Source organism: Pan paniscus, chromosome 8 (assembly GCF_029289425.2).
Source record: "Pan paniscus chromosome 8, NHGRI_mPanPan1-v2.0_pri, whole genome shotgun sequence".
In the NCBI taxonomy this organism is placed as follows: Eukaryota; Metazoa; Chordata; class Mammalia; order Primates; family Hominidae; genus Pan; species Pan paniscus.
This window is the reverse complement of record NC_073257.2, coordinates 125860054-125882847: the sequence shown is the minus strand read 5'-3', so window position 1 is coordinate 125882847 and position 22794 is coordinate 125860054. Positions and strand designations below refer to the sequence as shown.

Here is a 22794-nt window from a genome sequence, read left to right as displayed (position 1 = left end):
AATTGAAATGGGTTACTGGGCAAAAATTACCCCCATTCTATTGCAGAATTGGCAAAAGAAGTTTTGACTTGGAAGCTTCTTTGGTTTGAAATTGTTAAAATGTTAAACGTAGACATGTGTTTTAAAGCACTGTTCTGCTTTAGTATAACTTAAAGAATCTTCTAATCTTGTATCTTTAAAATATGTATTTATTTATTATTTGAGACAGGGTCCCACTGTGGCACCCAGAGTGGCTCCCTGGCTCAAGACATCTTCCCACCTCAGCCTCCTGAGTAGCTGAGACTATGGGCATGCACCACCATGCCCAGTTAACTCTTTATTTTTTGTAGAGATGGAGTCTTCCTATGTTGCCCAGGCTGGTCTCAAACTCCTAGGCTAAAGTGATCCTCCCACTTTGGCCTCCCAAAGTGTTGGGATTCCAGACATGGGCCACCATGCCTGGCCCTAAATTTTCTTGGTAGGAAAAAACTTTAGTTCAATTTCCTGCTAGCCAGGTAGTATCAAACATTAGCTTTTACTCAGATGTTCCTGGAGTTGAGTGTAATTTACTAACAGAAGCAGTATCTTGTGACTATTTCAGTATTTATTACTAAGAAAAACAGGAAATTTTTTGTATGCAAAATGAACGGTATGATACAATAAAAGGTTTGCTTTTGGTTTGGTTGTGCTTTTAAAATTTGTCTGTTGATAAAAAGTAATTTTGACTATTGTAATCCATAAAAATGGCTTGATTTCCATTTATAGATTTTATGAATAAAATGCTAGAGTTTTCCATTATGGTGTTGTGAGATTTGCATTCAAAACGTCTGCAATTGAAACCATTTTAGTTTATTTAGGTATTCAGAAACCTGTTGACAGCCACTCAAATAAAAGACTTTTTTTTTTTTTTTTTTTTTTTTTTGAGACAGAGTCTTGCTCTGTGGCCCAGGCTGGGGCACAGTGGCATGATCTCAGCTCACTGTAACCTCCACCTCCTGGATTCAAGCGATTCTCCTGCCTCAGCCTCCTCAGTAGCTGGGATTACAGGCATGCGCCACCACGCCCAGCTAATTTTTGCATTTTTAGTAGAGATGGGGTTTCACCATGTTGGCCAGGCTGGTCTTGAACTCCTGACCTCGTGTTCCACCCACCTCAGCCTCCCAAAGTGCCAGGATTAGAGGCGTGAGCTACCACACCCGGCCAAAAAAAGACATTGAACACATTTATTTGATCATTACTTTTCAAATTCTTACCATGTGCAGGCTGTGTTCTAAGCACTGGAGAGAGAGCAATGAATAGGATGGGGCCAATTAAACAAGTAATCAAATAAACTAAAAGAAAATATATATCTCATGGGTAATGTATGCCATAAAGAAAATAAAACAGGTAAGAAGGCACGTGGTGATTGCAGAGGCTTTTATTTTAGATACTTAGATAAGATTTTTATAAGGGGTGACATATGACGATAGATTAAATGATAAGAAGCCATCCATTCTGTATATAGTAAGTATAATAAAACAAATATTATCCCTATATCAAATCACTATGAAAGTCCATTTATTTAGTGAGTGAATGAGTGAGTTAGTTCACAGGTTAGCCAGATGGTGAGCTGTGGGAGCTGATCAGCTAGTCCACGTGAGGCTGTTGTTTTTGCCTCTGAAGTCAGCAGGGCAGGCACGTGGGGAGAGAAGTGAGGGAAGTGAGGACAGGGATGAGCTCCAACCTCACTGGTTCCTCAATGCCTTCAAGCCTCCACCCTCGGTGCACTTGGTCTAGGGGCTGAGCGTGCACCTGGCCAGGAGCCACAGGAGCTGAAGGAAGTCATCCTGTGGGAACCAGAGGAGCCGTGGCCCAGCTGCTGGCCAACAGCATGAGCCAGTGGGGGAGTCTCAGCGTGTGCGAGCTGCAACAGCACCTGGAGCCCTGCAACGACCTTCCTCGCAAAAAGAAGAAGGCTGCTGCTGCGTTTCTGTCTTCCAAATCTTGAGCACAATATCCCCTGTGGGCCACACCAACTTGGAACCGTGCATGGAGGGGCATAGAAATGGAGCTCCAGCTTCGCTGAGTGGACACAGCAGGAGCCCACCCCAGCTTGCTCTAGGAACAGCAAGATGCCCCGGGTGGCCCAGCGCCCTCGTCTTTGCTTGTGTCTTGCATCCTCGGTGCCGATCTGTTTAATACTATAACCTGCCCTCCCATAGCCCCAGCTCAACACTTGCAGTCCCCATTAATTTCACTTTATTTTCCACAGCACTCATCACCTTCTTACATGCTACATATTTAGTATCATGTCTATTGCTTGTTATTTATTTCTCACCAGTAGAATGGAAGCTCCGCAAGGGTATAAACATGTTCCTGTTTTGTTCCATGATATATCCCAAACACCTAGAACAGCCCTGCCACATTGTGGGCCTTTAATACACACTGTGGAGTGAGAGAACCAACATGGCAAAAGCAAAGAAAATAGGGAAAGTGTTAGGGTGTCAGGGAAGAGCCTGGAGAAGTCAGCGGCTGCCAAGTCAGGTAGCATAGATTTTATACTAAGTGTACTGAGAAGCCTTTGGGAGGTTTTTGGCAGAGGAGTCAAGTGTTGTGTTTGATATTTTTAAAAGATAACTCTGGTAATGTGTGGGGGGTATGTGGGAGACAGGTGAGCCTAGAAGCAGGAAATCCAGGTAGGAAGTGGTTGCAGTTGTCCAACTGGGATGAGGGTGGCTTGGTCTATGGTGATTGCAGAGAAGGGGAGGCAGGTGATGAGATCCAGCATCTACTCTGATGGCCGAGCTATCAGCACTGCCAACATGTTAGATGTAGAGGATGAAGATAGCTCAGGGTTTTATCCTGAGCTCCTATGTGAAACGGTGAATCCATTAGCAGAGATGAAGACTGGAAGAGAAGCAGGCTTAAGCACAGAAACTGAGATTTTCATTCACTCACTCAACACATATTTACTGAGCCCCTCCTCTGTGCTGGGAACAGCACTTGGTCTTGGGGATACATAGGTGAACAAGCCGGACTAAAATTCTTGCCCTCAGGAGATTACATTGCAGGGGAGGAGAGAATGACAAACAGGAGCATCAGTAGGAGGACAAGAGGAGGGGATAAGGAAAGGGGAGAGGGTGAAGAAGGTTGTAATTTCAAGTTCAGTGGGCAAGGAAGGCCCGTTTAACCTTGGAGGAGGTGAGGGAGGACATTTGGTGAGAGAACTTCCCAGGGAGATGGCATGCCAAGTTCGTCTATGGCAGAGCCTGTCCTTGGTAGACAGCAAGGAGACCACCCTCAAGGGGAAGGGCCACAGGAGAGGAGGCCTGAGGAGTGATGGGGTGGGGTTGGGTGTAGACCAGACCATCTCATGGATCTGTATTTGGGGTGAGATGGGACGCCACTGGAGGCAGAGGAGTGACATGAGCTGATGTAATGTTTCCAACACGCACATTGGACATCCCAGTGGAGACATCAAGGAAGAAGTTGGATGAGTCTGAAGCCCAGGGGAGAAATCATAGCTGCATTTGGGCACCATCAGTGTACCATGGAATTTAATGCCAAGGGACTAGATAAGGTCAACCAGAGAAATACTGTAGATAGATAGCAAATAAAGGCAGCAAAAATCCAAGAAGAAAGTGTCATGTAAATACCCCAGACATCTATCTGATTCTTGGTTCTGCTTCTTTCCCATCAGGGAGCCACTATTGGGAACAATGGTTGATCTAATTCACATGCAATGCTCTGAGAGTTCATAGTGAAAGAGATTTACAAATTCAAGTTGCATATTACATTCGCATGCATGTTGTAGCTCTTTATAAGAAAAGCTGCAACTACAAGCGATGTCTGTGGGCAGATTAGCTGAGGGGAGCAAGAAGTGATCAAAGATTCTCAGCACACTTAGCTCCAGGTAAAGTTCAACTTTTGCTCCTTGAACCATAGGCAGTTGTTGGCAGAGACCATTGCTTTGTGTAATAAGGCCATTTAAGGTCACAGTCAGCTGGAAGCTTTTGGTCAAAAGTTACCCTTGCCTGAGCACAGATGGTTGGAGGCTAGCAGTGGTCTGGCAAACCAGCTATGTGGGTGGGATGAGGTTGGGGAGGAGCTCTGATTTGTAGTGATAGCCGATTTCCATGGTGTAAATACTTTATCAACAGGTGTAAATACTTTATCAACAGCCAATTTCAAGTTAAGTCAATTTCAATGGTTTAACAACTGGCTTTCAAAATTCTAGCAATTTTCTTGAGCATTTAACAGTTGGCTCCAGCACACCAGCCTATTTCTCTCCATAACCCATGGCAAGTCTTCACCTTTAAAACCTTGATTACTGTGGCTTCTCAGATTTTCTCCACTCCCTGCGTCCATGCCTATAGCTCACATTGACAATGATCAAATGCCCAGCACAATGACATTTATCTTTGGAATTGGGAGCTCCTCTCTGTTACAGTCTCTTTTAGCTAAGACCCCAAGAAGTCATCAACAATGTTTGCTGAATTGAACTACTGTCTTTGTCATTTCCTGCTGCAGGATACTTATCCTCACTTGGAGTGAGCCATATATCTGCTTATACATGAGACTCTGCATCATTAAAGTATTTTGAAACCTTCTATAGGGAGGGTCTTAAACTTGATGCCGGGTATACAAAGGGCACAGATTTGTCTTTCAGGGACTTATAAAAGAGTTGAAAAAATAGAAAGAACACCTAGAAAGGTTGGTATTATTATTTTTAAGAGCCATCAAATGTTCCATGCAAAATGAGGCACCCAGATGGTGAATGCTACAGGGGTTCATAGTAGGTAGAGTTAGGCAGGTTTGCACGGGGAATGTGGGGCTGGCATCTGTGCTAATGCATAAACACTGTTTGAAGCTCGGGGCTGGGATTCCATTGACTTTTCTCATGGACTTTGGAGAATGGTGCATCTAAGAAAGCACCATTCTCCAAAGCACTTTAATGATCAGCAAAATGCTGTGGACCTCAGGATTGTACATTGGAACGAAGACAGACCATATATATAGTATTTATTGATTTAAATCTATTCATTATTCTCCCCACCCCCACCCCAAATTCTACCCTGTTTCTAAAAGTCATATATGGAAAATTCACCATCCTTGGGGACTCATTTCTATGAAGGGGTGGGAAAGAGACTGTTTATTAAGCTGATCCACTGCATTCAGAGCCCAGTGGCCTTTCTCCCATATGTACGTTGTGTTTGGAGAAATGGGTCAAGCATAGTTCATCAGTCAGTGGGTTTTCTACTAGTCGCTGCAGCCTCTTTCTTCATGTTCATCAGCACAGCTGGCGGGAAGCATCTCGGGTGGGTCATGTGGCTGGGGAAAGAAGTGACATATAGCTGTACCAAAGTGTGGCCACCTCCAGGTCTCTGGGACAGAAGGCACTTTGTGGTCAGTAGAAGACACGAATGTCAGCCACCAGCCTTTCTGTATATGTGATGGTGACTTGGAGGAACGGCAGAAGGCAGAAAACATCCAGACAGGAAGGCTGTTCTCAGTAACATTTGTGCCGCATTCTTCCTCGCCCCTGGTGAGCCTTGCAACATGGAGACTGGTGACTCTGGGAGCCAAGTGGCTGATTGGGAGCCCCAGGAGGCAGCAAATACAAACTAATCTTCAGGCCCACCAGTTTCCCTGAAACACACCACTTGCTAAACTGTGACTTTCAAGCCAAGAGAAGCAATTTTCCATAGCTCAAGTCTGGATTTTACCTCCTGGAAAAGGCTATGAAACCACATGGGTCAGAAAGCCAATGGTGTGGGGTTTTTTGCTGTTTTTCATGGAGAGCCAGAGGGATGACTCCAAGATTCCAGATGTACGGCAGCTGGATAAAATGTGTGCACAAATCTGCACAGCAGCTTCAGAAAGGGAACTGCTAGAAGCTTCTAAAAACAGATCATTGACTTCCTTCTCTTTTCTTTCTTTTTCTTTTTCTTTTTTTTTTTAGGCTTATCAGAACCTCTGGACATAGTTTTTTGGAAAGAAATAAAGAGAAAAAAACAAGCCCTGTTGGCACTGGTTGTTTTGTTTTTTCAATTTTCTTGTCAACTGACTCATGCTAAAAAAAAAAAAACAAAAAAACCCCAAAAATGTCAATTTCAATCAATTTCAATCCCACAGACCAGAAAAATAGAGAATTTATAGGCAACTATCGGAAACAAAGGAACCATCTGGTTTTTTTAAGTATAATTTTTCTCTAAAATAGTTTTCTGCAAGTAATAAGATCATTTATTTTTCCTCACTACACCACTGTGATTTTTTTTTTTTTTTTTTTGCCATAGAGCCTCAGAGGTCAACTTAGGTGGGTTTCTTAGAAAAGGGCCCTTCTCCAGAGTGAGTGGGCTTTCACATCAGAAGGACTGTCGGGTGATTGGCACCTCTGTCCCTTTAAGTAGGGAGGGCTTTGCTGTCATGGGAAGCAGCCCAGGCCACTGGTGGAGGTCATCCAACCCTGGTTATCCCGGTTCATTTGTCATTGAATAGTGACAATTCTCACTTTTGTCCAGGAATCTCCAGAGATGTTTTACAACATCGTGACTAAGACTCAGTCATGTGCTGGCGGCTTCCACAGGCTAAAGATTGACTCCCCCCAGAGCCAGAGGTGGCTCCATAAATTGGGCAGAGCCTTATGTAACCCATGTAACAGCAACCAGGTGTCTCAAAATCTTCCAGCCTTCAGGCTCCCTCCTCCCCATCAGTGCGACGCTCACTGGCTCCCAGCCCCATCCCGCATCCAGGAGCCAGCTTGCATCCACTCCCAGATTTCTGCAGATTCCTGCTGGAGCCTTGCGTTCTTCTCCCAGTCCTTGCCTCAGCAACTTCCCTGATTGGGTTTCCTCACTCGACAGCTTGCCTTCCTGGACCCCTCTCTCTGCCTGTCTCTCTCTCTCACCCACCCAAATGTCGAATGCAGCTTGCTTTCCACAAGACACCCCGCTACAAGACTGTGGCACTTGGCCGACTTTACTGATGGCCTGGGGGAGATGGGGCGGAGTTGCAACAGAACATGATGCTGCGGTGACCTCTGTGTGCTTTTCCCTCCCAGGACCTCGGTCTCCTGAAGTGGTACTAGTCCCCTTTTGTTCCTGGGAACGGGTCTTGCTGTTCCCAGGTTTTCTCCCATTTTCTCTAGCCTCCCTGGCTATCCCATTCGTCTCTGCTAGACTGCCCCCAAATCTTCACATTCCTCACACTTTATTTTGCTTCTGAGCTTTTTCCTTTTTTAAATTTTCTTTTTATTTTTTGAGACAGGGTCTCGCTTTATCACCTAAGCTGGAGTGCAGTGATACGATCCATAGCTCACTACAACTAAACTCAAACTCCTGGGCTCAAGCCATTCTCCAGCCTTGGCCTCCCAAAGTGTTGGGATTACAGACATCAGCCACCGCACCAAGCCTGCTTCCAAGCTTTCTGATCTCACCCTTCCCCAGGCAGACTATGCTCACAGGCCTCTCCTCCCTCCTCCACCTGGCTCACAAAACCAATAAGGATACTTTTATCCTCAAGAATGAAAGAAAGAAGCAACAGTCTGCAGCAGAGAGGAATTATGCCATTCTTCTAGAAGGCAGCAGAGGCCCCCATCAACAGATTGGGTATTAGCTTTATTTCTCACTAAGCCATATCACACTCTTTTGGTCTAAGATCATGCAGGTTCTTTGTTGCACTGTGATGTAGGTTCAGGTACATAGTAAGTGTCTCTTATATGCCAGACATTCTAGTGGGTACTACAGATACAAGAGTGGACAGGACTGACAAGTTCCCTGAACTCACGCAGCTGAGGCAGACAGCCACATGCGGACTGTGGAAAGCCCCAGAAAATGCCTAGGCCCCACTCCAACAACATCCTATTTTACCTCTCTGGAAATTCAAGTTGCATGGACAGTAGCCATAAAGTCTTGGAGTCATCATCCAGCGTCTACTCTGGTTCTGCCTCTGCCCCTGGCCAGGGGCTGGTGGCCAGTGCTGGGGACACACATTCACCATCCAGGTGGTAGCTGGAGAAGAGGCCAGAGATAACCTGGGGCCCAGAGAGATCAAGGCTGAGACCGCAGAACACCCACAGAAGCCGCGGCATTGCATTCCAATTTCTGTTTTGTGACCACATCTATGGACTCAGAATGAGGCATGGGGGCGCCACAGGAGCCACGCATGCCACAATTATGGTTTTCAGCGGTTGTGCTCTCATCATTGTGGTCGGGCAGAGAGGCTTAGAACATGTACAGAAGAGAATGATTCTGAGCCTGCCAAGTGCTAAAATGCAAGGAAGCAGTTTAAAGCAGCCTCAGGGAGAAGAACCAGACCCTTCCCTGGCTCCCATGAAACTGGCTGAGACAGAAACCACTGGACTTTATTCTGTGTTTTAAAATTCTATATGCTTTACTTTCATTTCTTCTAGAATTTTCTGCTGTGCTTTCACTGCTATTTTCCAAAGGCATGAAAATAAAATCACTGGTTGACAACAAAGAAGCCACCTAAAACTTTGGTTCTGACCAACATGTGATCTGGACGAGAGCTTCTCAAGCTCACAGGCACATGAGTCCCCTGAGGATCTGGCTCAAATGCAGATTTTGACCCAGTAGCTCCAGGGTGGGACCTGAGATTCTGCATTTCTGACAAGCTCCTGGGTGGTGCAAAGCTGCTGGACTGCGGGCCACTTGGGTCTACCAACACCATGTCTATGGTTCGGAGTCATGACGGGATAAGGACAATGGAACACCCAAGACAGGACAAGAGGCATATGTCAGTGACCAGGAGAGAAACAGCCTTTCTTTTCCCTCTGCTCTTCCCAAGGCTGCAGTTTGTGCTCCTGTAACTGGGTCTGATCTGCTGATGTTCATTCTCACCCTTGGCAGGCACCCTGGTCCCCTAGAATATTCCCATCCTTCAAGGAGGGAGCCATGTTTCCGAGACGCTTTACCTTTAGTAAGAAGAGCAGCTCTGAGTTCCAATATAGAATTTGATTTTTTTCTCGAACCAAAGTTGTATGGCCTTGGCCTGGGAAGGAATTACTCTCCTTATATTGCACAAGAGGAGATATGATTTATAATAGGCCTGATTGTTTCCTTGTTTATTCTTCACAACAAATCTGCAAGGAGTTCTTTCTATCTCCATTTATAGATGGGGGATACTGAGGCTCCAAGAGCAATCAGGTGACAAGTCCTAGGTCACGCAGCTGATCATCTGCAGAGCTGACTCAACAGACCGAGTTCTTTCTATCACATCTCACTGCCTTTCACTTACGCAGTTATTTAAAAAGCTTGGGGCTTGCCTGGATTTCAGACACTCTGAAATCCATTATTTCTCACCCCACTACCAAACAGAGTGATCCTAAATTGCTAAAGAAAAGAGATGAGTCATTAAGTACCAGGCAAGATTTATTAAATAGACCAGTGGATTTACCCTAATGAACTTTTTGAATTTCAAGGGTAAAGAAAAAAAAAGCATTGTAAGCATCCAGGAAAATTATTACAAATGAATAAATATCAGTGTGAATTTATAATTTTCCTGCATTACATGAAACAAAAGAAGCAACTGAACAACATCCACATAATTTGGGAAAAAATGCTTATGAACTGCTATTTCTACATTCAGCCGAGTAATGGTCACACACACTCAGATATTCTAGACCTCAGAAAATCAACCACTTACCTGCCCTGCTGAAAAAGTTACTCAAAGAACTGACCAGAAGCAGTCAAATGACAGATGAAGTAAAAAAATCACTTAAGAATGGGAAGGACACACAGAATAAGTGTATAGGTCTTAAACTATGAAACCAGTTAAATATAAGTAAATCCAAATAATTATTGCTAATATGGTTATAAAAATTAAGTAAATATTAAAATAATTATTGAAAGAGAACATACACATTATTAGTAACAGTAATTTAATCCAAAAATTCCACATTGATCAAACCAGAGCTGAGAATGGTTGGAAGAAGAAGAAAGTAAGTAATATACTAAATATAATATTTTACATAAGAGAAAGGTAATAGGTATTATTTCATTCTTGTCATTAATAATTAGAGAAAAATGAATTTAAATGAATCTTAACCAGTAACATAGTTAGAGAGGATACATTGCACTTTTTCAAAATGTTAGAAGGAAAAAAAATAAAACATTATCAGAAAGAAAAATATACCTCAACATGTCCAGACGTTGCTCCTAAATAATGGAATGATGCGTGATTTTATTTTCTTTTTACTTTTTTGTTTATAATGTAATAAACATGCATCATTTTGTAATGTAAAAATAAAACTATAAAACTATTATAAGAAAAATGTGCTCCTTTTAAAAAACTGCATATAGATCTAATACTGTACACAGTTCATCACACTGAATAGCCGTGCTAACTAGATTTTTTTCCTTTTTAGTCATCTGTAGTCCCAGCATGAAATTTACCTGTTTCAAAGTCTCAGATGTGGGAATGAATAATTGATATATCTGGAACCTTCTATGAATATATCAGATGGCCTTTACTTTTGCAAATAGCATCAGATGGAGGGAAAAATTAATTACCTTATCTTGAGAGCTGTGACCACTCAATCACCCAGACACAACCTTCTCCTTTAAGCACTTCATTTTTAGCTCTTTGAAAGTCATAATTACCATCATCACTACCATCATCATCATTATCGTCATCAACACCATCATCATCAACACCATCATCATCATCATCATGTATGTTTGCTGAACAACTATTATGTGCCAGGCTAGGTACCTAATATCTTTCATACATGCTCTCCTGTTAATTCTCACTACAACTCTATGAGGTGAGAATGCTTGTCCTCTTCTTAGAGCTGAGGAGACAGGCTCAGAAAAGTTTAAGTTGCCTGCCTGATGATTGATGATTGATGGCTGACGACGACTTACAGTGATTTTTTAAAAGTATGAACGTTTTATTTCAGTAATACAACAGACACTACTCACTTTTGGACATTAGAGGAAAGAAAGAAAATGTCCAATTCCACTGCCCTCACAGAGCTGTACAACATTATATTACTGTGATTCATTCATTCTTTCACTGGAATATTTAACAAATACATGGTATCCCATTCTGGGGAGGCATAACCCTAGGAACTATGAGGTCTGCACAGACCAAAAGGGTGAGTTTTCTAGACGAATTTAGGAGAGGATAAGACAAAGATAACTATCATGCAAGTCAAAAAATGGCAAATGTGCTAAAAACAAATGCAAAATGCTATGAGAACTCAAAGAAGTGACTACCCCTAGGGGGTGACCCTGGTTGAGGGACATCTTCACAGAAGATACCGTGTTTATTCCCTGAACTGAGTAGTGACCCAGTATACTTCAGGTGCAGGAAACAAGAGAGGTTACAAGGCTCACAGAGGGAACTGCAAAAACTCCAATCTGGCTGGAGGGAGGTGCAGCCATGGGCAAAGAGGGAAGGGTGATTGTGCAAGGGGGCCCTAAATGACTCATCAGAGGCTTTAAACCTTATACAAAAGGTGCTGGGGATAAGTTGTGACAAAGTAGGATATGATCACTGTTGTGTTTTAGAGAGAGTAACTTACCAATGTTAGGGGGGGCGGGGGAGATTGGATAAAATGAAGAGTAGGAAATGGGATCTAGGGAGGTTGAGGGTCAGCTCTGCAGATTGAATGAATGGAAAAGCACAGGCAAGACCAGCCCTGCATTCTAAGCCTGGGTAACCAAGACCCTCACAATGGCCTAGATGGCCTGCCACTCTAGGGTCCTGTATTAGTCTGTTCTCATGCTGCTTATAAAGACATACCTGAGGCTAGATAATCTATAAAGAAAAAGAGGTTTAATGGACTCAGTTCCACGTGGCTGAGGAGGCCTCACAATCATGGTGGAAGGTGAAAGTCACATCTTACGTGGCGGCAGGCAAGGAGAGAATGAGAACCAAGCGAAAGGGGTTTCCCCTTATAAAACCATCAGATTTCATGCAACTTATTCACTACCACAAGAACAGTATGGGGGAAGCAGCCCACATGATTCAATTATCTCCCACAGGCCCCTCCCACAACATGTGGGAATTATGGGCGCTACAATTCAAGATGAGATTTGGATGGGGACACAGCCAAACCACATAGGGTCCTCACTACCCTCAGATCTCCTTTCCTTCTTTCCTCCCCCTTGCTCCCTTGACTCCAGTAGCATGGTTTCTTCCAACTCCAAACACTGGACATCCCCAGCCATGAGGTCTCTTGGCTTACAAGCCCTTCCCAATGTATTTGCATGGTTTGAGCTCTTGCCCCCTTCAAATCTTTGCTCTAGTGTCCCCTTCTTGCTGAGGTCACGTAACACCACTATATATTTGACTTCCTTTCTCATTAGAATGTTGGCTCCATGGAGATGGGTTTTGTCTGGTTTGTCCATTTCGGCATCTCATGGCTGGCACAGGGTAAGTGCTCACTGAATATTTGTTCAGTGGTGATGGTGACATGGATGAAACCTGGGGCATCAAGGAAGAGAGCTAGCATGGGCAGCAGGAGAAATGAGGGTTTTGGTCCAGAGCATTTTTTCTTAGGTGTTGGTGGGGGGCAGGCAACTGGGAGTGAGGAGCCGGGTTCCGCCTGGGAGCCTGGGATTGGGAGCTGTTCACATGGAGACAGACATAGAGAGAACTTGTATCTGGAGGGCAATGAGAAAGCACTGTGGGTACAGCTCCAGAGGGACAGGATAGGAACCAGGAATATCGGGTTTTGTAAATCAAGAAGAGAACATTTCAAGACATAGATAATCAAATGTGACTCGCACTGCAGAGCCACCAAAGAGAATGCCCAGGAGGTTTGGGAGTAAGGAGAGGCCATTTGGAGGTCACTCGTGTCCTTTCAGTCGGGTGGCATAGGCAGAGACCAGGCCACATTAGAATGTTAGCTCCATAAAGATGGATTTTGCCTGGTTTGTCCACTGCAGCATCCCGCAGCTGGCACAGGGTTTTGAGTGTTGAGATGTGGCTGAGGTGGGATGTACTGTAAGTGCAGAAAGCACGTGGGACTGTGAAGACTTAGAAAAATTAGGAAAAGCGGATGCAATATATCTTATTAATATTCTTTCTATTGAGTGCACGTTGAAATGATAATTTCATTTCAAACATTAATGGTTACATTAATTATTAAATAATGATTAAAGGTGACATTAGGATATATTAGGTTAAATGAAATATGTTATTAAACGTAGTTTTACTTTCTTCTGGTTTTTAATGTTTTTAATGTGATTACTAGAAACTTTATAATTACACACATGTCTCCCATCATATTTCTATTGGACAGAGCCGGCCTTGTCTGCCAAGGATTAATATTTACCAGCATATATTCATGTATACTCTCTCTTCTTCTCTCCCTCTTTTCCTTCCTTCCTTCCTTCCCTCCCTCCCTCCCTCCCTCCTTCCTTCCTTCCTTCCTTCCTTCCTTCCTTCCCTCCCTCCCTCCCTCCTTCCTTCCTTCTTTCCCTCCTTCCTTCCCTTCCTTCCCTTCCTTCCTTTCCTTCCTTCCTCTATCTCTATCCCTGTCTCTCTCTCCTGCCTCTGTCTCTTTCTAGAAACAAATGTCTTTGGCCAGCTACATTGTTTTCTGAATGGACACACCTGAGTAGTTAATATTCCATTCTCAGTAAAAATAGATGCTTTTCATTCAAATCATCAAGTTGCTTTAGCATTAAGTTGCCTGGAACTATATTACAGTCAGTGATAAGCAGTCCATTAGCTGTATCAAGCTCTTAGGCTCCCTGGGAGCAAAAGAAACTGCATAAATGAAGTTTCTTCTACACTAAGCAGCAAATAAATGAAGGCCTTTGAAGAAACCACCTACGTGAACTCCTGGAATTGTAATTACCCAACCCTCCAATTTGGCAAACAGAGGTTTTCTTACAATATAACCATCTCCCCAATAACGGGCCCTCCCAGTAGGAGGTAGCGAGACTGTGGGTTGCATGGCGCCAAGACAAAGACGTTTACTGATTTGGACACTTGAACCGCTGCTTAAGAAGGAAATTCCCAGTGTTCATCTTGGCTGGGGTCAGGAATTGTTCTTGGGCCCTGTGAGGTCAGGCTTTAGCCTTTATGTATCTGCTAGTGGTGCAATGAACTTGCTTACTTTTCAGAAAAAGAAAAAGACACTTAATAAGTTTCTTCTACTCCCTTCTGATTTCTACAAAAAAAAAAAAAAAAAAAAAAAAGTTCAGTATTAAAATACAAAGACCAGAGCGACCTTTTTCTCAAGCTAATGAAAGGAAAGACGTTCCTTATTCAAATATTTATTAAGGAACTTGGGGTTACCTCTGATAAATCGTTAACATTTTCTAATCAAGGAGCAGTGAAAATAAAAACAAGATTAATTGATGCTGTCTTAGGTTTGCAAGGCTCCAATCTTGGCTGAAGGACAAAGAAAGAATTATAGAAGATCCCCAAGGAATGGTCTCTTCTAAAAAGAAGGAACCTATTTTACAGCCTGAATCTTAGCTGGGAAGCAAGACTCACTTCAACATTGACAATGTCATGTTCCAAGTGAGGCAGAGTAGAGGTCAGAGTTTTCGCTGGCTGAAAACTGATCATTTTCATGCCAAGCTGTTGAATGATTCTGGCCATTTCAATATGGCTGGGTTCCTTGGAGAAGACGCTGAGAAGATGATTCCTGTGCTAATGATTGATGCAGAAAATCCTCTAGGAGCTTGGGGAGCAGGAAAAGGAAGGGGAAGAAGCTAAGCACAGGTTCCATCTCCAGCCAAGCCTCAACCTAGGCCCTACCCCACAGAGGAGCTCTGGAATATAAATTAAACCTTAGAGTCAGTTCGTACTTGAGGCAGGGGAGCTGGCCTTTCAGCCCCAGGCTGTGGTCAGTCATTGGTCAAGGGTCGACCTGGGCAAGGTGAGCTTCCAGGCGCCCACCCCCACCAGCTGTCTATGAGCATGGGCAAAGTGGCTCGGGTCACCCAGGAGAGTTTTCCTCAAGGAACCAGGTGTTGGGCACACGAGGGGGATTGGTGGTATCTGGGTGTGGCACCATCAATGTCTGCTGCATCGTAAGTTTGGCCTGGACAAAATCTTCATGTCTGCGGCTATTCCATTCATCTGCCTTCTAGAGCTCCCCACCCTGAGATCTGGGTTGGGATAGGTAGTGGGCATTTGCTGATTTTGGTTGCCCAGTTACAATTCCCCATTTTAATCATTGTAATTTAATTATTAAAGCAATTTAGCAATATTAAAGTAATAGTAATTTCAGGAAACTCTTCTCTTTCTTGGTCTGTATCTGTTGGCAGAGAAGATCAACACAGACCCCGGAGACGGGTGTATATGTCAAATTCTAGGCAATCAGCACATTCCTCTCTCTCTGGCCCAGTGACTGGTTCAGGGATGGTGCCTTGGCCAGCAGTCAGATACAAGGAATTCCTCTGGCAGTTTTTAATCAGAAAGGTATTCAACACAAAGCAACAGGTGCTCATGAAATCACTGGAAGGACTGAAGGAGCAGGCTCTGGCTGGGTTTCCTGAAAGATGCCCATTGCCCACCAGTGATCAAACAAGAAGGTAGAGAGTGAGGAGGCCCCCACTAGAACCCCTGTATTCAAGAATATATCCAGTTGCTACAGGCTAGGGTTCTGAAGCTTTTCAACATCTGAGAAGCTAGAGACTGGACACTGAAACAACCGTCCTGGGCCAGGAGCCACAGCAAGAAAAGAGTGCCTCTCTCACGGCTGTCTTTCAAATCTCACCCTACCACATCCTGTGGCTGGGACCTGATGTGCTTGCAGAACCCCAGCTTAGAGGGAGGCTGTGGATGTATATTTCAGTTTTCCAGCCTTTGCAGTATACGGAAGCCCCAGAAGGAGGTCAGAGTGGGCTCTGTGGGCCAGCTCACCATGTCCCCTACCCTAGATGGGCACATAGCCCAACTCAAGCTACAGGGGTCAGGGCAGGACTTTGGTCTGGCTAACAAGGGGAAGGGAAGCCCTCTTTGTTTCCTGCTAGATGTGAACATGAGAGGAAGTAGGTTTGGAGATGCTGGAAGCCATCTTGACATCATATAAGGTCTAAGAATGAGACTAGTACATAGCAGAGAACAGAACCAGTTTGAGAGACCTACAGAGGCAAAGAGAGGGGAGGTGACTTATTTCAGATCATCTAACGGTGTGGGCGGAGGTGGATCTAGAACACCAATTGCCTGACTCCCAGGCTATGCCTTTCCCCATCATGCAGCCCCTGCCTCTGCTTAGAACCTGTGGTCGCTTTGCTCTGGCCAGCAGCACTCCTAGCACCCACGGAAGGCTTTCAGAATCCCTCTTTATTAAATAAAGTAGCTGACTGATCTGACCCCTCCCAGCAAGTGGTGCTGCCTGTAGATGGGGCCTTAGCAGAAAAGCGCTCAGAACACATTTTTGCAGCAGACCTGGTGGAGCTAGGGTGTGTATGAATAACTTATAGCTGGAGCCTGCCCCGAGGAGCTCAGCGCTAGCTTTGAAAACACCCTAGGGGTTCTCTCCGAGTGGCACAGTGAAATGTGGCCACACCGGTTCAGGCTATTTTAAGCTTCAGAAACCAAGAGAGGTGAGGCGGGGCGAACCAGTGGGCTCTGAGGGCAGATGAGTTCCAGGCAGCTTTCTCTGTGCCTCCAAGGTCATCTTGGGCCCTTCCCCTGTCACTGGGACCTTGCCTTCCTCTTCTCTCTTCCTTCTGAAAGGATGGGAAGGAAGGGCCCTTCTGACTTCAGGGGGCTGAGCCAAGAAGGAGCCAGAGTGGGAGGGGCTGGAGCACCCGGTCCTGTGGACTCAGTTCAGGCAGTGAAAGGGCAAAAGCATTGCCAGCCAGATCCTGAGCAATATCTTCACACTTATTTATTATATTTATCTTATTGAATCCCCTTAATAATTCTTTGAGGTAGGTAAAACCATTCTCTCCATCTGTCACAGGAAAAAATAGAGGTGCAGAGAAAGTAAGTAGCCTGCCCAAGGTCATACAGCACAGCTGGGGTTTCAAACCAGGTGGGTCCAAACTCCTAACTACTATGCTGTGTGGCCTCAAAACCCAACAATAATCAGAGCTAACTTCACTACATATACACTACTTCCTATTCCTCCCAACTGCTCTAGAAGTTCCATGGCATAAGCCCCAATCTTCAGATTAGGAAACTGAAGCTCAAAGAGCTTAGAAAGTCTGCCCAAGGACATACAAGTGAAACACAGCCGCAGTTCCAGGACTTGAACCCACTTCTCTCGCCATGGCCTGGGTTCTTACTGTTGTATTGTGAACAGATTTTTAGTGTTCTGAAACAATTTCACATCTTTTCATAGGACACCAACTTCAATCCCCTCCTCATTTTACACTGCAGAAACTAAGGTTCTAAAAGTTTAGATGGCTTGTCCAAGGTCACACAACTAATGGCTAGATGGGCTAGAACCCAGACTCTGGACTTTTCAGCAGTGTGTTAACAAACTTTTCTTTCCCATGGATTTACATTAGAATTTCAGGGATATTTTATCTTCCTTTCTAGCTAATCTTCATTTCACAGTGGCTTCCACGACTTTGGCTTTGGGTTTCTCTGTATGTTTGCCTTATCCTCTGTCAAATAGTTAATGATCTGTAATGCACAAAGAGGAGACTGAGGTAGGGTACCTGTAATTGCAGCGGATATTTCTATTAGGAATATCCTCCTTTTCAAAACCTGGACCTTCCTGTAATACAGTGTTGACACCAGAATCCTTTGCCACTGAACCACACTGTAATACATAGGCCCCACCATTGTGTCACCCATAATCCTTTGCCACTGAACTACACTGTAATACGTAGGCCCCACCATTGTGTCACCCATAATCCTTTGCTACTAAACTACACTGTAATATTATATAGGCCACACCATTGTGTCACCCATAATCCTTTGCCACTGAACTACATTGTAATACATTGGCCCCACCATTATGCCACTCATAATCCTTTGCCACTGAACCACGCTGTAATATGTAGGCCCCACCATTATGTCACCCATAATCCTTTGCCAATGAAGTCCTAAGCACAGCTACACTAAGACACAACAAATTCTGGTAGGTACTGCTTTATACTTTCCTTGTAGACACTTGTTTGGGGCCTGGAAAGGGTAAAGCAGTGAGAGAGACAAAAAGCCAAAAGGGGGAACCAATAGACACTTGATGTGACTTGCTTTTTCTTGAGTACTTTAGATGATACCATTTTAAATATGGTCACAAGGATGGCCGGAAGTCACATTTTCATTCCTTGATTTACCCTCATCCTTTCAGTAAATCAACAAATATTCATTAAAGCTTCTTTCTGTGCCAAGCACTATCAAAGCCAGGCACTGAGGGTACAGCAATGATCAAATTGGGTCTGTCCTCTTGGAGTGCACAGTCTACTGAGAGAGACAAAAATGTGGATTCCCAGCTCCACAGCTGTGTGCTATCACAAGGACAGGGTCAGTGAAGAACAAAGTATGTGGCCATTGGCTCCTGCTTGGGTGGGAAGCGTGCTATGCTTGAACTTTATGGAGGCCCAGGAGGTGGCCCAGCAGCTCCTCAATGGTGGGTGGGTGGTGGTGGGTGGAGGGGTATTTCAGGCAAAGGGAATGTTACATGAAGGCCTGTGACTGGAATAAGCTATGAGGGTGGAGGATGGATAGGTGGGTGAGGAAACTGCAAGAAGCTGAGTATTTCTGGAGAGAAAGGATCTGGAGGGAAAGTGGGGAGAGTGGTTGCAGAGGGAAGGATGGGGTTGAAGAACATGGCAGGTTGGGGTTTGGAAAGTCCTGGGTATGGAAAGGAATTGATATTGTCTTTTGGGGCAGTGATGAGCATTGAAGAGGGTAAACAGGAATGTGGCACTACCACCTTTGTATTTTGGAAAGCTCCCTCTGGCTGTGGGTGGAGGATGAGCAGGACAATGAGTGAGACCAGCAACTGGGAAGCCATTTGGAAAGGATGTCAATGATCAGAAAGAGGAGTGAAATGGCACCAAGTGCCTCCACTAGAACAGAGAGGTGGAGACAGGGACAACGTGAGGCATGAATTGAGATATTTAAGGGGAAACCAAGAAAGGCATTCAGAATAAGTGCCAAACTTTTGAACTAGGTATTTGGGTGGCATGCACGCTATAAAAGGGAGAGAAGCTTTCTGAAAATACTAAAAAATATATATAAATGATTATACTATACAGGAAGTTAGGAAAAGAGAGAAAAAAATACCCACCACCAACCCTATCACTGCAGCACAACCAGTATGCCTGTTTTGATTTATTTCCTACCAATAGTTCTCGCTAGTTTGTAACCCAAAATTAATTTCTTAGGTGGTTCTTTTTCTTCAATATTGGATGGTTAATGAGAAACACTGTCTGCTCCTTGAAGCCCAGGAAAGACTCACTTTTTGACTTATTGCTGGAGGCTCCATTCCCGTTTGTTATTCTGAGAAAGGCCAGATTTCTTGCATATCTAAGAGCCAGTCACTTTGACCCAGGACTTGATGGCAAAGATTTTACAGTTTCGTTTGTTCTATAGCTTGGTGCATCCAATTACTTGTTCCCTTCTACCTCCCCATGGGCCATAAAAATGATCAAGTAGATGGAACACCTTATACCTTTGTGTCCTGGAAAATTCAGCCTGGGGTGTCAAGAAATGACAATATTCAAATCAATCCTTACGGTGGCCTGTGAGGCCCACTTCTTGGAGAAGTTGGAAAATTGGTTTTTCATTTAGTACTCTGGCGTTTTCACTGCCAGGATCGTCTCTGAGCACAGTTCAGCTTCCTGCCTTGCTCCACAAGGAGTGTCCAGCCTGGAAAATAAATGGTAATTGATGAGAGGCCTACAGAAAATTTGCCCTGGCTCTGGCTGGCTCTAGTGGGTCAGAACAATTCGCTATTGGCAAGCTCTGAGCTTTTCATAGGCATGGAGAGAAAGCCGAAGCCTTCTTTGGGGGAGGTATTATGCAGAATGTCAGCAGCCTTGGCTTTTAATAAAAGGCCTCAGGGGACACCAGACCGTGCCCTAATTCTGGGTTATCAGGCCTGAAGGGTGATCTTAGGCAAAGTAGACATTTGATGGAAAGAAGCAAGTCGGGAAGAAGAGCCAAAAATCAGTTTGCTAAATGGGAGTGCAGTTTTAATGGAGCTTTGGCAAACATAAGGCCAGTGGATTCATTCCTTGGATTCTCCCTTTCCTCTGCGGCTACGAGGAGACTTCCGTCTCCTGGATCTCATCTGCTGGGAAGCGAAGTAGTGATCAATGAATTCAGGGCAGGAGGGAGATGAAAAGTAGCAGATGGACAGTGAGGAATTGGGAAAACGCTGATGACCAAAAGCAGGCGCTGGAACAGTCTTTATCTCTCACATGCCCTTGTTCAGGGCGAGCCGGATGGCATCCAATGCTATGTTCTCTGGGGTTTTGCCCAGGCTAATTTTACATGACAATGGCTGCTCTATGCTCTTTCATGGAGCATTGGAATAGCTTTGCATGTCCCATGTGGCCTGGCGGCCAGAGCTGGAAAAGGCTCCCTCTTGGACTTCCGGCTCAGCCCAGCAACCCGGCGAGGGACACAGGCTGAGTTACCCAGGAGGCCAGACGAGCATTTCCCCTGGCCGTCCCCACTGCTCTTACAGAAGGGAGCTTTCACCAGTCACATGCAGGGCTGTCCAGAGCACAGTGGGTCACTGTCCCTGACCACTGGGCTTTTTCATGCTGGATAAAATGAACTTGGACTTTTCACTCCACATAGGTCACGAGAGAATTTGCAAGACAGTGTGTCACAGTGTTTGCGTGGCTTCCCGTGGGCCTCGCTTTTCACATTTTGTCCACGTGAAAATGCCTGGTGCAGCCCGAGAAAGAAAGTCGCCTGGAAGCCCCTGCCAGGTGGGGCCCAACCAGCAAGAGTAGAAACTTAGTAGTCAGCAAAGCTGCAAAATGGGTTTGAAATTTACTGATCTCTTTAAGGCTATATAAAGAAAATCAAAAGCCTTTTTTTTAAAAAAAATAGAATTGAAAGGAAACCACTGATAAAGGAATTGAGACAAACAAGGAAAAATGTAAGCACTCTGTTCTTTTGAGAGCCTAAAAGGCAGCGAACGGGGAAATGCCACAAGCTGTGACCCATGGTGAGCACACTTCTCAGGTGTCTCATTTCCATGTGCACACAAAGGGGAGATTCTTGTTTTCAAGTGGCCTTCATAAAAAGATATAACTTAGTGAGGGAAATAAGTTATAATTACCATCATTATTATTTGGTTTGTTCTTTCAATCAAAGTAGCTCTTAAATAGAGTAGTCTAGTGCAACTTGATCTCTTAGGTCAACATGCAGCCAAGAAGGCCCGCACAGCCCCACATTCACACCTAGGGTATGAGTCTGGGCTGGACACTCCCCATAAGGAAGTCAATCTCTTATTAACCCCATCGGGACCCTCTACTTACAAGGCTCGTAGGCTTCCTTTGTTTAAGTGCGTGGTTCCCGATCTCAGAGACAGAGCCAAGTAGAACCTTCCTAATTCTTTGGGGAGCAAGTGATAGAAGCCAAATTTAAACTACCCTATAAGCCCAGAGAAAGGATGGGAAAGGGGCTTGAAATTGATTAGGTCATGTGGCTGGGAAGAGGGAACACCCAAAGGAAAAAAATATTCCCAGAAGAATGGGAAAGAGGAGTGAGGTGGGCAGAAATAGCATGTGTCCCCCGAACCTCTGCTGTGGCACCCAGAAGAGACAGTAGCATTGGCTTCCTTCCCCTCCTTCACCCTCACAGATGCCTGCTGCTTTTCTCTTGTCGCTGGGTCATCGCCTACCAGGGGACTCTTCCTTCATCTCAACCCATCTTTTCCCACTTTGAGCACATGGCACATATCCCAGGGAAGGTCCTATTTGCATATTTCAGGCAGATCAAGGATCAGAAAATAGCTTTGGACTTGTACTGACCCAAGAGTGCTGAATTGAAAGGATTCTGCAGTGTTAAAATCTTGCATCAAGGTTGAAGTTGGTGTAGCGAGGAGAGATGAAAGTTCTTCTTTTTCTATCTCGGTAAATTGCCAATTGACAAGATTCCAAGGAGTGGGCTTTTGACTATGTTCAATTTGCACTGCTTCGAATCATCCAAAAGCCAATATTGATGGCTCATTGTGCTGACTAAGGTAAAGGATGGAAGAGGAGACTAAATGTTTTGGTTTGTCTCCTGATTGCATTGGAAAAGGGATCTACTTGAGTGATCTCAGTTAATGATTCGATTCTTATGCTACAACTTCACGGAGATTCAACAATAGGGCTGCATGGGCACTGGGCATCGTGAAGAATGCAGATGGGAAATGGTTTTCGATTTATGTTGGGCATGTCAATAGTATGTTTCTTTCTCTTCATACCACTCACTACAAATGTTTGTGTTTGCAGGTTTCTTCATTTGGCTCTACGTTCCTGTTAGGCTACAAGGAAAGTGTTTACCTTGTTCACCGCTGTGTTCCCAGCACCCAGCACAACGGAGGTACTCTTTGTATTTTTGTTCACTGAGTTCATGGATCGTTGCCTTATCCTCTGTGATGTAAATGGCCAGTTAACTGTGTGTCTATCAGGTCTACCCTCACTTGGTTCCTCTGATTCCTCTGCTTACCCAGTTTTTTCTCCCTTTACTCTGGATGGTACCTGACCATCATGGTCTTTTCAACATCCTATACATCATGAGATTTTTGGTTTAGATTCCACCACTAGCTGACCAATTCTATTGGTTCAAATTTTTGAGTTTCTTTAGAGGGAGTGAGTGAGAGGACAGAGAGAGAGAGAGAGACAGAAGAGGAGGGAGAGAGAGGGGGGGAAAGGAGAGAGAGAAAGAGAGACAGAGAGAGAGGGGGGAAGGAGAGAGAGAAAGAGAGACAGAGAG

At 44.5% G+C, this 22794-nt stretch overlaps 1 protein-coding gene across 1 annotated transcript in view; it reads left to right on the top strand.

The window, feature by feature from the left end:
- LOC129393146 (uncharacterized) overlaps positions 1-22399 on the top strand; it is a 66826-nt gene extending 44427 nt beyond the window's left edge. Inside the window, exon 2 of the mRNA XM_055092304.2 lies at positions 22311-22399. The gene's annotated coding sequence lies outside the window, so the exon portion shown is untranslated. The remainder of the gene's footprint in view (positions 1-22310) is intronic.
- Positions 22400-22794: the final 395 nt, after the last annotated feature.